This window comes from Balaenoptera borealis, assembly GCF_965194805.1.
Source record: "Balaenoptera borealis genome assembly, chromosome: 6".
Lineage (NCBI taxonomy): Eukaryota > Metazoa > Chordata > Mammalia > Artiodactyla > Balaenopteridae > Balaenoptera > Balaenoptera borealis.
In genome coordinates, this window is record NC_138863.1 from 32102694 (window position 1) to 32119204 (window position 16511).

Consider the following 16511-nt stretch of genomic DNA (forward strand, 5'->3'; position numbering starts at 1 on the left):
ACATAACCCAGCCTGGGGCATCAGGATGACTTTCCACAGGAGCAGCTGAGCTGAGCTCTGACGGAAGGATAGTTGTCCAGGGAGAGATGGACATGTGCTTTTCAGAAATAGATAATAGCATGTTAAAAGGCATGAGAGACCATATCTCATTTTAGGAATTCAGGTAAATCAGTTGCCTGAAGGGACATAAAGTGGTGATGGGACATGAAACTAAAGAGGTAGGCAGGGGTCACACTGCAAAGAACCTTGACTGCCTGTATCAGTTATCTATTGTCACAATGATGTTGCATAACAAATCATCCCCAAACTCTGTGACTTAAAACAATAGTCATTTATTACTGCTCATGAGCCTACAGTTCAGCTGGGTGGCTCTCCTGGTCTCACCTGGTGTCACTCACAGGTCACCAGTCAGAAGTGTACACTGGGGAGGCTCTTCCGCTGATGTTGGCTGAGCGTTCTCACATGTTTGGAGTTGGCTGGCTGTCAGCTGGTTTAATGTGGCCTTGGCTCTTCTCTAGTTGTTTCTCACACATCTGCAGTAGGTTAGCCTGGGCATGTTCACAACAAAGCAGAGATGAAAAAGAGAATACACCCAGTCGTGCAAGAGGGCAAGAGAAATCACACATGTTTTTCAAGCCTCTGCTTGCCATCGTATTTGCTAACATTCCATGGACCAGAGCAAGTCACATGGATGTACCCAGAGTCTAATTGGACAGAATTACAAAGATACAGGGCAAAGACTGGAAACTGGGACAGGCCATTAATGCAATCAATCTACCATAGTGCCCTATAAAGGAATTTGAATTTTTGTACTTATGCACATGTCATCATGCCTATTGATTACAAACTCTTGAGCATAGGGATTGTATTTTATTATTACTATATCTCATATAGCAGTTAGTATAATAACATACACAAATACCCACTCAAAAAATTTTCGTAAGGTACAACTGAATCCCTAGTTTGCATAATAATTTATTATACATACACCATCCCTGAATTTTCTAAACCCTTTTCAACTCTATTTATATTTTCGATCTATCAATATGTCATCCTTGAAGTCTATAGTTGTATATATTTATTATCTGCTGTGCAAGATAACAATTCCTTTTCACTGCTTAAATATCATCTCTGTAAGCTTAGCCAGGCAAATTCTAATGTTGAAAGGAAAGGTGAAAAAAAACCTGTTTTTTTTTTTCCCCCATGCTCTTCATAATTTTGCAAATTTCAAACTGACCTTCATTCTTCCAGAGAAAAGACTTCAAACTTCTCAGCCTGCCCTCCAGCTGTTTAGACAGAGTGTCCTCTCTATACCCTCCTCTCTACACTTCTCTCAGCCTTGAGGAGGAGTAACTAGAACTGCCTTCAGGATTCCAGGGGAAAAAATTTTGGTTCGGGTTTAAGGTTTCCCAAATGTCATTACAAACTCTGGGTACCAAATGGATAGATCGAACCAAATCTGTTTATAATTATGCACTGAGAAACAAGCCACCTAAATCCCCATTCTGAGCATATCCTGCTTCCTTGTGACCTCACTCCTGTCTCCACAGTCCCACCCACCGTTCACATCTAGAAAAATTGCCAAGGGAAGGGCCATTTCCCTGGGCACCAAGTGGAAAATACCTTGGAGTCAACTTTGTCTCCTCTCTTTCTTTCACACTCCACATTCAATCCACCAGCAAATCACATCAACTCTGTTTTTAAAATACATCCAGAGTCTGACCACTTCTCTCCACTGCCACCACTACCATTCCGGTCCAAGCCACCATGATTTCTCACCTGGATTGTCAAAATAGCCTCCTACCCACTCTCCCTGCCACCATGTCTCCCACACAGCAGCCAAAATATAAGCCTGATCATGTCAGTCGCTCAAAACTCTTCAGTGGATTCCTCTTGCTCAGAATAAAAGCCAAAGTCTTACATTGATCTATAAGAACCAATATGATTCTCCCCTCACCGTCCATCTTACCACCTACCAGTGCCATCCTGGCTCACTCTGATACAGTCACAATGGTCTTCTTGCTGGTCTTGAGCTTGCCAATCACGCTGCCACCTCGAGTTCGTTGCCTTTGATGTTCTTCAGCCTGGAATTCAGTTGCCACAGATACCCACGTGGCTCACCAGTTCTCTGTTCAAATGTCACCTTATCAGAAGTCCTTCCCTAACTACCCATTGTGCATTAGCACTGGTAGCTCCCTTCCCACCCCATGACTCTCTGTTCCTCCCTTTCTGCCATATCGTGTATTTATTTGTGTACTTTATTATTTTCCCCTCCCAGGAAAAACAATGGAAACTTATCTGTCTTATTCACTGTTTTATCGCCAGAGCCTAGAATTTAGACTCAGTACATAGCAGACCATCAACGAATGTTTGAACCAGGTATTGGCCCAGCCACACTGCATATAAGCGCTAGGCACAGCCTAACCCTGAAATGTTTTGGGTTTTATTCATCCCTTCTCTTTCTGGCCCATTTCTCAAAGCTACTCAGAATTACATTTGCCCACGATACTATGAAAGTTAAGGAATGAATTCTGTGGTATTTAAAAGGGATCAACTTCAGATATTTGCTTTAAGACAAAGGGAAAGAAAGTTTCCCAGCCAAATTTCTAAATTAATGTGCATATGAATGAAATAAACTTGGCCAATCTCCTTCGAACCACTTGGGTGATTTGAACGTGGAGTGATAATACCACAAGCTTCTCTAAATGCATGCCAGGGACTTGTCAACCTGATCCTTTAATACCAAACAAGTGACAACTTTTAAGTATATATATTTAATATTGTTTTCCATGGATCCATCCCTAAATCATCAAACTATGAGAATCCATTGAAATTCTTGACTCATTATCCAGACTTTACCAAGCTTCCTCTTATCTAAATGTCTCCCAAAGCAGCCAGCTCTGAGTGTCACTAACATGAAAAGCATTGTCACCCCACCCAGAGAAGGCAAAGGTCTGCTTTCAGATGCCAGTGTAACACCATTTGGGCAAGCTCCCTCAGATGCAGTTCTGTTTTTTCATTCTGCTCTTTTATCATGATTTACTTTTCAAGTATATAGGGCAGTGGTTTTTAAACAGTATGCTATGGCACCCCAGAATTTGAAACTTCACCAAATTTTGCAAAAAAAAATAATTATCTTTCCTGCTACTGAGTATACATACTGTTACTGAGATGTCAAGATTCATCCTGCAAAGAGTAACAGCAGCCCAGCAACAAAGACTGTATGTTTTCTGAAACCTGTAAACAGTTTTTTCCACGAACATATTAGACATCAAGGTAAGGGCAGTAAATAGCTGTCCTCGAACCGAGACATAGCACAGAAAGGCAAGCACACAAGCTGTGCCCTGCTATAGTTATTTTTATGAACACTGTGAGATATTGTTTTATCATAATGGGGATGGTGGTGTAGCTTTGATGCTTTGAGGTCCTTCATTTGTGTTACCAAAAATTCCAGCACTTGAAAGTATGTTACAAACACAGAAGATTGAGAACCTCCAATGTAACAGAAAGCTTTACACTTTTGTGGAAGACCTGGGGAATTCACACAGATTTTGGTTATCTGTATGATTATCTGGTTTCGGTTATCTGAACATACTCCCTCACAGGAAATCTGGAATAAGGGGAAGCCTTAATTTAAGGATGGGTTCTGCATCCCAGAGGCCATTTTCAGAAATGAGTAGTCAAAGTAAATTAGACCAACCCTAAATCTAACATCTCCATCAGAGGACATTACATGATGCCGGAAGTTGTCTTTTCTGCAGTTTATGCTTTGAGATGCAACTACCCCTGAGGGCACCAGAAATAGGAGGTTATGAACATCAGAGCGCTCAGAACTCCCAAAAGTGTTCCTCCTCCTTCTGTCTCTCTAGCTTCCAGCTAAATTGTATTGGCAGACTTTTTCTTCCCTGAAGGTTTGTATCTGAACCAGATACACTGCTGGGGCCTCTTCTGGAGAAGCTTTTGCGTCAATAAATTGTATCGGAGAAATAAATGTGAGAGCTTCCTGTCCCTGGCAATATCCATTCAAAATAATAGCACTTGCCAGGACCGGAGGTTGTGGGGAGGGAAGTTAGAGAGCGGGAGGAGATAATGTCAGGAATTGTTCCCCTGCAGCTGGTATTGCCCTGTAACAACTGTTCCTGCAAAACAAAAGCTCACTTCAGAAAACCAGAGACAGACAGAGAGAAGCCAACAGACAGGGATCATTATAACCCCATTTTAGAGATCAAACAGCTTGAATTACATTTGCTCAAGCCGATTTAAGTCTCTTAGTTGTTTCAGATAAACATAACAATTTAACATACTTGACTATAACAATATAATATTAATATTATGACAAAGAACTAGTCCCTCCAGACATCTACCATCTAGAACGTTTCTTATCTTCTACGTAGCTTCCACTATGCTGGGGAGAGAAGAAGAAAGTTGTTCTAACACAGAGAGGCAGTGTAGCACATTGGTTAAGAGCATAGTCTTGGCCTCATAGCAGGATACTGTCCCAGCTTTGCCTCTTACTGTGTGACCTTGGGCAACTTTCTCAACCTCTCCAAAGGCTCAGTTTCCTTCACTGCTAAATGAAGATTGAAACTTACCTGCTTGCCGGTATTGTGAGAACTAAGAAAGAGATTGCATGGAAAACACTGAGCACGGTTCCTGGCCCCATAAAGAGCACCTAGTCAATGTGTGTGTTTATAGTCAATAAATGGGGAAAGAAACTCATACTTTGTTTTTCCCCTTAGTCTTCCCATTTTCTATCCTCATCCCGCCCCCCGCCTAAGCCAACAGGAGGGAAGTCTTTGGAAGTAGTCGCAGCATGCTTGTCATGTCATGTTGGTTGCTAAAGCAGAATGCCATGTCTCTAATTGGCTGGACTCAGCTTTGCTGTTGGATCAAAGATCTGCTCCACAGCTGTGCTTGCTTCTGAGGATTCCTCCCCTCACCCCTCTGGTATGTCCCCTCCCGTCACCCAGCAGCCACTGTGCCTGTCCATGTGGGAGGTGAGTATTATGTGTAAGCACTTAGGTAGGTCCCATTCAGGAAGTAAGGATTACACAACTTTTATGTAGAGACACAGTCTCCTGGGGCAAAAGTCCACAGTGATAACAAGTGACAGGCATGGGGGGTGGGGTAGGAGGCTTCTGAAAAAAACTATGTGTCTTTTTTATAGAGGAAAATATGAAGTGTTCCTAGCTTTAGATCTTAACTATTTCCCTAAGACGTTTACTTAACTGTCTATAACTTCTTCAAAACAATATCAAGACTGACCACATAGCACATAACCAGAAAAAGACAAGGGAACATTATTTAGGTCTATGTGAACGATGAAACCAAGGAGGAATTTTACAATTACAGGTTTCCTTTGACAAAAGAACCAAAAGGCCCTCTGCCTGCCAAACTGACTTTATGACTGCTTTGGCCTCAGAAGAAGTGGGTGTTACCGTCACTTGCAATGGTTTATGGACTATCTGAATGCCCGCATCAGGGAAAAGAAATCTGTTCACATGCAAAATCTGACTGCTGCTTCAAATGAGTTACTGTTAAAACAACGTTTTAAAAAAAAATGCTTCCTAAAGGAATACAGAATGCACTTACTGTGAAGGTATTTGCCTGTGTCAGAAGTTACAGAAGTGCTAAATGACATGGAGCTTAGCTGGCCTAAAGCCAAGTGAAGCACTTCACCCTGAAGGAAATTATAGTGCTGTCATTGGGTTGTAATAAGCCTCTATAAAATGAAGCATTGTGTTTCTGCTGAGTCTTAAACAAAAAATGAATCAGGATCTGGCTTCCTTAGAGGAAGGACAAGTGTGTCTTTGCTTCCATAGAAGAGGATATTCAACTGGTCTCATGAAGTATATATTTTGCTCATCTTTTTTCTTTTTAATTCTGCCTTTCAAAGAGAGCTATCTTTGACCGAATTTTGCAAACACTTATTATGTACAGAAGATGTTGCCACATTTGGTGCCACAGATTTTTAGAAGAGCGCTCACTGCTTATAACCAGCTTAATATACAAGAAATTTGTGTGGAGGGAAGAAAGTATTGAAAATATGACACACGGGTGACGCTGAATTTTTCTGAGCCGTCTCTAGCAGCAAATGCAGAAATCTGGTTGACACTTTAAAGAGCAGGTCCACAAGATGTTCCCACATTTTTAAGACCCAACTGTTACATGGAAAATAAGCTCAGGTACATATGCTCAAGTACAGTAAGGCAAGCATGGTGAAAACCAATAATGGTCCTAGTGCGAAAAAGGTTAAAGAAGTTTGTCATTACGAAAGGTCAGTTGCTAGTTAGGAAAGAACAAAGATCATGATAGTTCAACGTTCACATTTTTTTTTTATTCTCTGGAATTGTATAATGCTTTAGGCTAGAGACTGCCTAAAGTTATTTTTTAACCTAATAAAATACAGTTACTCCTATCTGGCCCAATCCTATTCTTCCCCTATTTCAATAAACTGAGCACCTCTATCAGTTTTGAAAACCAAAAACTTAATTTTTATCTACAGACATGTTTCAGATTGATTTTGTTAAGAGTCTCAGACCTAATCTCTATTAACATTTTAGCTTCTGGTTGCATCCAATACAGAAGTTGATGTGTCCACAAGAGTAGAAGGCAGAAATAGCCAGTGATATCGTATTTTGTTTGGAGGGTAGGTTTTGTTTTGTTTTGTTTTTTAGTATATCTGTTCCTTTGAGAAAATAATACAGCTACTGTTCATCAAGTGTTAACACTAGGCACCATGCTAAAGGCTTTAAAACATGATCCCTTTAATCTGTACTTTCTGAAGTCAAACCAATTACCTTCATTTTACAGAGAAGGAAATTAGGATTTAGAGGAGTTACACAATTTGCCCAGGGTTATAGAGCTAACAAAATCAGAAAGCCAAAAGTTAAACTAGGCCTATTTATCATCCATTACACAATGCTGCCTCCCAAGTTCCAAGTCTGTTTGCCCTGGGCAAATATTACTCATATCTCAAAAGCCAAAGGAAAAGAAGGAGGTGGAAGCTGCTAAAAGAGGGAGAAGCAAACAGAAAGTTTTGTGTTTATTTATCCATCTGCAAAGTTTACAGAGGGACAGACACAGCTTACAAGATCCTTGCAGGGTTGCAGTACAGTTCCTGCCCTCAGGGAGCTAACATTTTAAATGGAAAGACACCTAAGAATATAAGTGAAAATCAGATATGTTGCATTAGAAGTATATACAAAGTCTTGTATGTAAGAGTGTGGAGGAAGAAGAACTTTTTTCTGACAGCTTGGCAAACAGTCAGAAAGACTCGTTTTGCCTACTAATCCTTAATGTCACATCTGTTTTAATCTACTCAGTAAGAATGACACGTGTTTGCCAAAATTCACGTATATTAGTATCGAATATTTGAAGACTTGCAAGTCAGTGAACTGAAGGATCTGCTACCATATTCTCCAATGTTGTCGGTAGCAGTGAAAATCGGTAAAATGTAAAAAGAAGTTTTTGGACAGCAAGTGAGTGACATGGATCAGACTTATAGGAATTTATCTGTTTTACTGGTAATTCTACATGTATAAGCACTACTATATACAAAATAGATAACTAATAAGGACCTACTGTATAGCACAGGGAACTCTACTCAATACTCTGTAATGGCCTACATGGAAAAAGAATCTAAACAACACTGGTTATATGTATGTGTATAACTGATTCACTTTGCTGTACACCTGAAACTAACACATCACTGTAAATCAACTATACGCCAATAAAAAGTTTTAAAAAGATACATGTATAAAATGTTAACTCAGCCCTTGCTTATTATAATCATAACTAGAAACAACCTAATATCCATCACTTGGGGATTCGTTAAATTCTGGTATATCTATACATGGGGCAGCTACATAGATGTTAAAAGGAATTTAACACTTATTAAAGGAAAGAGAATCTCCATGACAGATTGTTGAGTAAAAAACAAAGTACAAAAGAATATTATATCATTTACATAAATACACACACACAAACGTAGATGGACAAAATAAATGCATAGAGAGATGTCGGGGGGAATGTTTACCAAATTGTTAACATTTCTTGGGTATTAGGATGACTTTATTTTTTAATACTTTTCCATATTGCTTAGATTTTCTCCATCAATCTATTATTTTTGCAATCAGTAAAGAAAAATGAGAAAATGACCTTATTGGGGGAAGGGGGAATATATCTCCTTCTAGACTTACATATCATAAAATAACATATTCCAGAAATTACATTTCAAAATATATTTCTACTGAAGTAATCATAACTCACCTTGAAAAAAACCTTTTCTCTCTCAGATCATAGACTTGAACATGCTTTGTGGATTTGGCATCATCAGAAAACTACAATCATGTCAAAGACAGTGGTCATGCAGTTGGACTTGGCTCTGTTGTTCTTTAATGCAGAGAGACCGTGAAAAAGAGCCAAAGATTTCATTTAGCATATAATGTATATTCTAGCAGAGAAAACGTAGGTCTATGCCTTTTATTTATGGCCACTCTAGAGGCAACAAGGAATAAAATATCACTGACTTTGAGGGCCTTTCTAAGGTGATTCTGCTGACTTATAACCTGGCTTCATGCTGAAGAGCCCAAGTAGCCAGAAGAAATATGCTGTACACTTACTTGTTCTATCTTTACCAGTGATTCTATGTTTATAAACTATGTTTATAAATGCTTTTGGGTCCAAAAGCATTCCCAACTTTGCATGTAATATAATATACACCTCCAAAACCAAATCAACTAAGGGAGCAAGCATTACAGATTCATTTAATCAGTACTATAAAGAAAGGACATCATTTACTTTAGGTTATATGACTCAGATTACTGGCTGATGAGAGAAACCAATTTGCACTTGGGCTTTTGTTTTCTCCTGTGCAAAATTAGTCCTCTTCCATGGTTATTCTAAGATTGTATTATTTACGGCTCTAGCAAATGTGCTCTTGAGGGTTTAAAAGTTGTATGATTCTCAATACATAACACATCAGAAAGAATTTATTCCAATTATGGGAGTAAATTGATGACATGAGGAGTAAGTGTTCTTGCTACATTCCTGTCATTGCTATAAAGCACAGTTAACAATCTCTAAAATACAGTTTGGTGGATTTGATGTAAACAACATCATGCCATGTGCTGAGATGTAATGGAAACATAACTCAGTAACAAGAAGTGGAAAAAAAGTATCAAGAGGAAAAGAATGAAGGAAAAAAATGTTTTTAATAATGAAAAGTATAGAAAAAGGAGCTTTAAAGACTTCTAATGAATTAAATTGAGAGGAAAGAGCCAGAAAAGGAGTGCCAGTCTCTATAACTAAAATGATATAGAGGTTTATGCAATTTATACTTTTATATAAATTTTTCTAAATTGTCTCAGATTCTCTTCTTTGTCATTTAAACTATTCTTACTACCTATAAATACCTTTAAATAAATGATGTATCACAGTTCCAAAACAAGGAAAATCCTTAACTTTCATATACATTTCTGAGGTTATAAATCAAATCATTTTCTACAAAGGCATATAATTTGCAAGCTTCCCCAGACCAAAGTGAAAAGAAAGTTCTCAGATGCTCAAGTAGTTTGGTTCACTCTTTCATAAATTTTAAATATTTGCATCTTTGACAGTAGGAAATTTCTAGAAGTTTCTCCATCAGTAAATCCTCACCTAAAGTATTTTCTTCCATAACTTTGTTAAACACTGAAAATGAAACAGAGAGGAAATCATTTGTTGCACTAAAGAGCAGTGGGCTAGGAGACAAATGGATGTGTCACTGACCCATGGCAAAGACTTGGGCAATTCACTCAGCCTCTGAGCTCACTTTCAGCTTTACAGCCTCTCTTTTCAGAATTACATTCAGACCTTTAGAGTTCTTAATGATCTCAGTTCAAATCCCAACTCTGGTACTTACCAAGTATGTGTGAATTTGAGCAGTTGATTTTGAGTCTGTTTCCTCACCTACAAAAATGGAATAAGAATACTACCCACTTAGTAGAGTTGTTGATAATTAAATGAGAAATTGTATCATATGCTTACAAGAAAAAAAGTACTTGATAAATGTTAGCTCTCTTCCTTTCCAGCTCTCCTTTTCTATATCCCTGTCCTATATCTTTAGAAATGTAATGCAATATTTTATCATATATTTAAAGTATAATGACTTTAATCACTTTTTTAAACATTTTAAAATCGAGGTATAATTTACACACAATAAAGCATGTAAAAGTACACAGACAATTTTTATACATGTATACACCAATGTAATCAGCACTCACAGCCAGATATAAAACATTTACAGGCCCCAGAACATTCTCACATACCACCTCCAGCCACTACCCCTTCAGAGATAACAATTATTCTGACTTCCACCATTATCCCTAATCTTAAATATTTTTAAACAATAGCAAAAAAGTGGCAATACATCTATACCAAGAAATAAAAAAGCAGTAGTTAACACAAAGGCAGCAGATCATATATACACTAACATGGAAAAATCCCAAAAAATATTGGTCTGTATTACTGGTGTAATTGAAAATTAATAACAAGTGATAATAGAAAGAATGGTAGATGGAAAAGAGAAAAGTGGGACTTCCCTGGTGGCGCAGTGGTTAAGAATCCGCCTGCCAATGCAGGGGACATGGGTTCGAGCCCTGGTCCAGGAAGGTCCCACATGCCGTGGAGCAACTAAGCCCATGCGCCACAGCTACTGAGCCCACCTGCCACAACTACTGAATCCCACATGCCTAGAGCCTATGCTTTGCAACAAGAGAAGCCACCACAATGAGAAGCCCGCGTACCGCAATGAAGAGTAGCCCCGGCTCGCCACAACTAGAGAAAGCCCGCGCAGAGCAATGGAGACCCAACGCAGCCAAAGATAAATAAATAAATAAATAAATTTGTAAAAAAGGAAAAGAGAAAAGTAATACGAGGAGTAAAGCTATTTTGAGTGTAGCTTCATTTAACAGCTGAGGAAGCAACCAAACTGAAGTCAGCCACTGGCCACCTATTAACACATTGGAAGACAGCAAGCAGCATCCACGGACCAGGTATTTACTGAATGTACTCCTATCCCTCTAACTTGGACCCATCACATCCTGAGTTGAGACTCCTCATAATACTTGCAGGGCCCAACTTCCCTATCGCCATCCAAAGGGCATAAATGAGAGGCAGAGAACCCTTCATTGCAGTCTTACTCTGCAATATTTTGGACACCAGCACTGGGGTTTGTCAGACTGGTCCTAAAAGTCACAACCCAATATAGTTTCTTCCAAGACGTGGTAAATAATATAGCCTGCGAGCATTTTAGTTGGTGTTAGCCAAAACCAGTCGAACGGGGCAGGACCTTGTCTCAAGAAATTGTGAACCTATCTAATTTACGTCTATAACTTCAAAGTAACTTTTTGTTAATAACTGAATTTAAATGGTAAACAACTATATGATATAAGCCAAGGGTAACTGGTTTGTTTTCAAAATAATCCAAAAGCCAGTATCTGAATGCCACCTTTCTTCTTCCTTTGAAGGTAAATGTGAATGAGTTGTATCCCCATAGTTGTACATAAATCCTTTTTCTTTTCCGATGCCAGCATGAGCTTTGACAGCTTCCTCGGTAAAATTCTAACAGCCCAAAACCTTCTAAAGTGCAGCGTAAGCTTCTTTCCTCTTGTTCTGTTATTTATGGAGATGGGAAACAACTGATGTCTTTCATATAATGACCCTTCAAATCTGTTAGACCTTTATTCTCTAAGCTAAATAACCCCACAGCTCTGTGGCCTTTCCTCTCAGCCCTTATTTCCCAAGCCTTAATTACATTTTTGCTCTTCTTTGGAGTTCTGCCAGTTCCCCACATCCTCCTTAAAGGGGAGACACAAAGTGGCCACAGTTGGGGTCAGACCAGTGCTGGGAGAAGCTGACAGGCCACTTCCTGCCCTTTGCCTTTCCTGCATCCCACTATCTTATTGGCTTTATAAATAAACAGCGCTCATTCGACTATTTCTACTGGGGCCACCATGTTGAGTTGAAGTCCGCCTTTCCCCATCTTGCATGGCAGCGTTTTGATTTTGTCCTGTGAACTTCTGGTACTTACCCCTTTGAGCTTTATCTAATTCAAAATATCTTGCCCAGTGAATTGTCTGGCTCACTTTACATTTGATCCCTCCTTTCTCCACTTCTCCAAAAAAGATTTTGCAAATTCAGGAAGTGCCTTCCCGGAAGCTGAGTCATTGATCAAGATTTTCTGAGAGTTAGATGGGACCCTGGAACAGAAAAAGGACATGAGATAAAAACTAAGGAAATCTGAATAAAATACGGACTTCAGTTAATATCAATATATCAATACTCGTTCATTAATTGAAACAAATGTACCTCCCTAATGTAAGATGTTAATACTAGGGGAAATGGCGCAGGGGCTATCTAAGAACTCTTTGTACCATCGTGCTCAATTTTTCTTTAAATCTAAAACTATTCAGAAATCAAAGTCTATTCATAAAAAGAAATAAATAAATGGGGAGGGGAGTCTAATTTAAACAGGCTGGCCTGAGAAAGCCTCACTATGGAGTTAGTTTGAAGCCTAGACTTGAAGGTCTAGGTCAGATGAGGAAAAGAGGAAGTGTTTAGAGCTTAGGAAACAGTATGGGCAAAAACTCTGCAGGAACAACAAAAAAAAAAGATTTACGAGCTTTTCCCTATCTCCCCCATCATCCGCAAGGCAAGTGCTGACACTACTGTGATAATAACCACCGCTTATTGAGAGATTGTGCTGGGAAATTTTGCATACATTATTTCATTATTTCCTCACAACGGCCATATATAAGGCAGATCTTATTACCCTCATTTTATTAAAGAGGATCCTGAGGTTAACTAGATTAAGTAATTTGCTATGGCCACAGAGCAAGTGAGTGCCGGATTCAAACCTGGGTCTCTCTGACTATAGAATTCTCTGTGCCACAATGCCAGGAAATCAGTGCTCACTGGCATTTGGGTGTAACCCACTAGGCGAGTGTGACTCCACTTGTCAAAGACATGTATGGTTTATCTCAAAAATCAACAAAAATCATGGGTGCCTGACTGACAGAAAAAGGAAAAAGGGGGAAAGTAAAAGAGAGAAAAAGACAAGAAGGGCATCAAAATCTGTAAGGTTTTCAGGTGCCCCATTCTTTCTGACCATAAAAGTAATAACATGGGATAGAAACAAGTTGTTTAAAGGTCCAGACAGAGTGTAGCTCATTTCCTACATTCCCTTGGTCACTAACAAAGAATTACCCAAATGTAGACTGGAGTAATAGGGTCAGAGAAAAGATTCCCTAATGAGACGCATGTGTTTAATCGGTTGTTTGAACTGTTAATTTACTACTAACTAACTGGAGGAGATAAATATTATTTGTCCTTTTAAGTCTGGTACTGCTTTATTGACAAAATGAATTTGGTGAAAATGGGATAGAAATGTGAGGGGAAAACTCAGAAGTCTATATGTGCCAATATAGTTGTATGTGTATATAAACACCTAGAAACCATGCACAGAACTACAGCTGGAAATAATCTGAGGAGGAGGGTGGGGGGAGTCTTTCAAACAACACCACCCGAATCTTTTATTACAAGAAGATGTTTGCCTATTACATGGTTTTTAAATTTTTTAACATGTCATCTACCCCAAACCCATTTTAAGGAATTTTATTATTTAATAGAAAAAAAATCTCAGTTCTCTGGGCAAAATATTTTTTTAAAAATACAGTAAAATAATGTAAAGTAAAATTTAATAAGAAATCTGGATTTGGGGAAGGTTGGCTTTTAAAAATTGATTCTCTGAAATCAATTTTTAAAGCTCCTAAGCAGAAATAGAATTCTTAGTTCTCGATCGATATCAGTTCTACAAACCCAATATTATTAGGAAGAATGACCCAAATGTTAAACTTTTCCTCAAGGATTTGATGAACTTTCTCTACTGTTAAAAAAAAAAGTCCTACTTTTTATTACCAATTCTGACTAAAACTGGACCCATACTAAATCAAATAAGAATTACTTTAACTTTTTCAAACAAGTTTCATGAGTTTTCTAATAGCCTTAACCTTATATATCTCAGTAACATATATTTATAGAAAACTGACAAGTTTATTCATGCTTATTTAAATGCCAACAATTAGAGAACCTCTACTGTGCAGATTTAGATGTTTATCTTATGGAATAAAGACATTTGTTTAACTTCCTAAAGAAAATAGTTTCAAGATTTCTCAGTAGTCCTTCCAAGCCTTCTTGCCCCTGTAATCTGCTTGGTTGCAAAAATAAATTCATTTCAATCACTGCCTGGCCAAAGTTTAAACTTAAAAATCGACTTAACAGTTAATCAATAGGCTGATCTGCTGATGCAGTGGAGTGTAGCTACACCCGACCAGAGGGCATCCTGTTAAAACAGTAAACAACTTATTCATGATGCAATTCAGCATTGAGAATCCAACCTAGCTATAAAACTGCATCACATGGATTAAGTTATATGCAGGTCCTCTGAAACTGATGTCTTATCAAATACCTGTGTGTTAACTTCCTCCATTGTATGATACCATGACAATAACCTGTAAAAGTTTAGGTCTGCAATTAAGGTATTGTCTATTTTTCTACAATAGAATTCCTTTAACACAGTATGTTTGTTATTAAATAGTGTAAAGAAAGAGTAAATATATAAGTCCAGAACCCAAGCCAAAATTAATGTTCTCTGTGTTCCTGGATGTCTCTATACAAGAAAGTTTTGCAATGAGAAAAAAATAAAAATGGCTCTATGCAACCTATATGGAATTATCAATTTAAACATGATCTAATTAGGCCACCTTCTGGTTGAATCTGCACCTGACTTAAAATTTGTACGAATAGTGTTAAAAGAAATTTAAACGGCAAACATCTATTCTTGGTTTTGTTCTTAAAGGGCTGTATTGGCCTAGATTGTCTACAGGCTCAAAATGTTTGGGAATCTTGCAGAGTAGCTTTGAGAAAAACATGTAGTCAGTTTAAGTTCACAGTAAATTTTCCTCAGCTGATAGTGACTGAAGGAACCAGTAAAACACTAAACAATTTACTATCAGGTAAGTTCCGAATCGCCCATTTTGGAAGTAAATGCATCCAAAATCCATTGAACCAAGACGAACGAGGACAGGCAAGTAACATCATTAACATCTAATTGAAAGCAGCAGGGCAGAAAGTCCTGAATTTTCTTCCTTCCTCTGCTAGAATGTGATGGGCAGTCCTGGGTGATATTTTTATGGTATTTGTGCCTCGTCTTCCCCTTCTTTGCTCACAAGACTCCTTTGAATTAGATGCAAGCATTAGCAAGTGTTTTGAGTGTCTTGAAATCACCACCTGGGCAAGTATGTCATCTAAGGTAGAGGCTTGTGTACAAACATAATAGACAATGAGGTAGAGTGATAACAGTGGTCCTAAGCTGAGTCCCAGCCTCACCACAGTGGCAAGGGAAGGCCAGGGACCGAGACTCTCAGATCCAAGTTGCGGAAGCATGGTCGAAGGTGAAGGCCCTGAAGCCAGACCACCTAGGTTTGTCTCCCAGCTCTGATACTTCCTAGCCAGGTAATGCTTAGAAAGTGTCTTTATTGCTCTGAGACTCAGTTTCCTTTTCTGAAAATGAGTGATATTTAAGAATGCTGTTGCAAATATTAAATTAAATAATGGTCATAAAGCACATACAACAGTAGTTGGCATATGAGAGCACACAGTTAATGTTGGCTATTTATCATTATAACTAGGTATCTCTTTGTCACTGTAAGTCTCTAGATGGTTTAATGCTTGGATTTACTAATAACATTGATTGCCAAGCCTCTAGTTTCTCCCTCCTCTGAACCACCTTACAGATGCCTGCCAAGTAAAGCTTTCTAGTAAGTCTCTTCCATCATTTTACATCTCTGCTCAAAAACTTTCACGGGCTCCCTACATCAGGAAAAGGTCTGAATTCATCAGACTAGCCAGAAACACTGCGTATAGCCTGGCTCTGAGCTGCTTTTCCAACTTTCTGCTCCAGCTAGACTGATGGCCCTTTTCTTTGTATCACCCGTCTGATACATATTTCTATTTCACTTTTCATATACAATTACTAGGTACACAATAAGTGGTTAGAAACTATTTGCTAGTGTTATTTTTGCTCCGGCAGACAGCTGTGGTCTAACTAGAGGAAAGGATTGCCCAGAAACTCCAGTTTGAGCACGGTGGATGCTGGGAAACTCAGCAACAGTAAGAGGGGTAAGCTAAGGCCAGTAGCATGGAGCTACCATAATGGTTAGCCTCAGATGTGCTCAAGGAATATGTACCATGTATTAAAGCTATTAATATCCCTAATGAAGAGTTTAGAGAGAAATTCTCAGGTGAGAGGTCTCTAGGGCCCTAGAGGATGGAAAGCCATAGTTGTATCCTTGACGAAATATTATTATCCCAACTGTAAATCTTATCCATTCAAGCTTCTCCCCATAGGGGCACCCACTTTAAGAAGAATTTATTTTGATTTATTTACACAAAGCAACAAAGTAATCTCT

General features: G+C 38.6%; 1 long non-coding RNA gene across 1 annotated transcript in view; it reads right to left on the reverse strand.

Annotated features, from left to right (window-relative positions):
• Positions 1 to 16220, reverse strand: part of LOC309631132 — a 372959-nt gene extending 356739 nt beyond the window's left edge. Inside the window, exon 1 of the long non-coding RNA XR_014246083.1 lies at positions 9417 to 16220. This is a non-coding gene — a long non-coding RNA (uncharacterized lncRNA). The remainder of the gene's footprint in view (positions 1 to 9416) is intronic.
• Between the last annotated feature and the right edge of the window lie 291 nt (positions 16221 to 16511).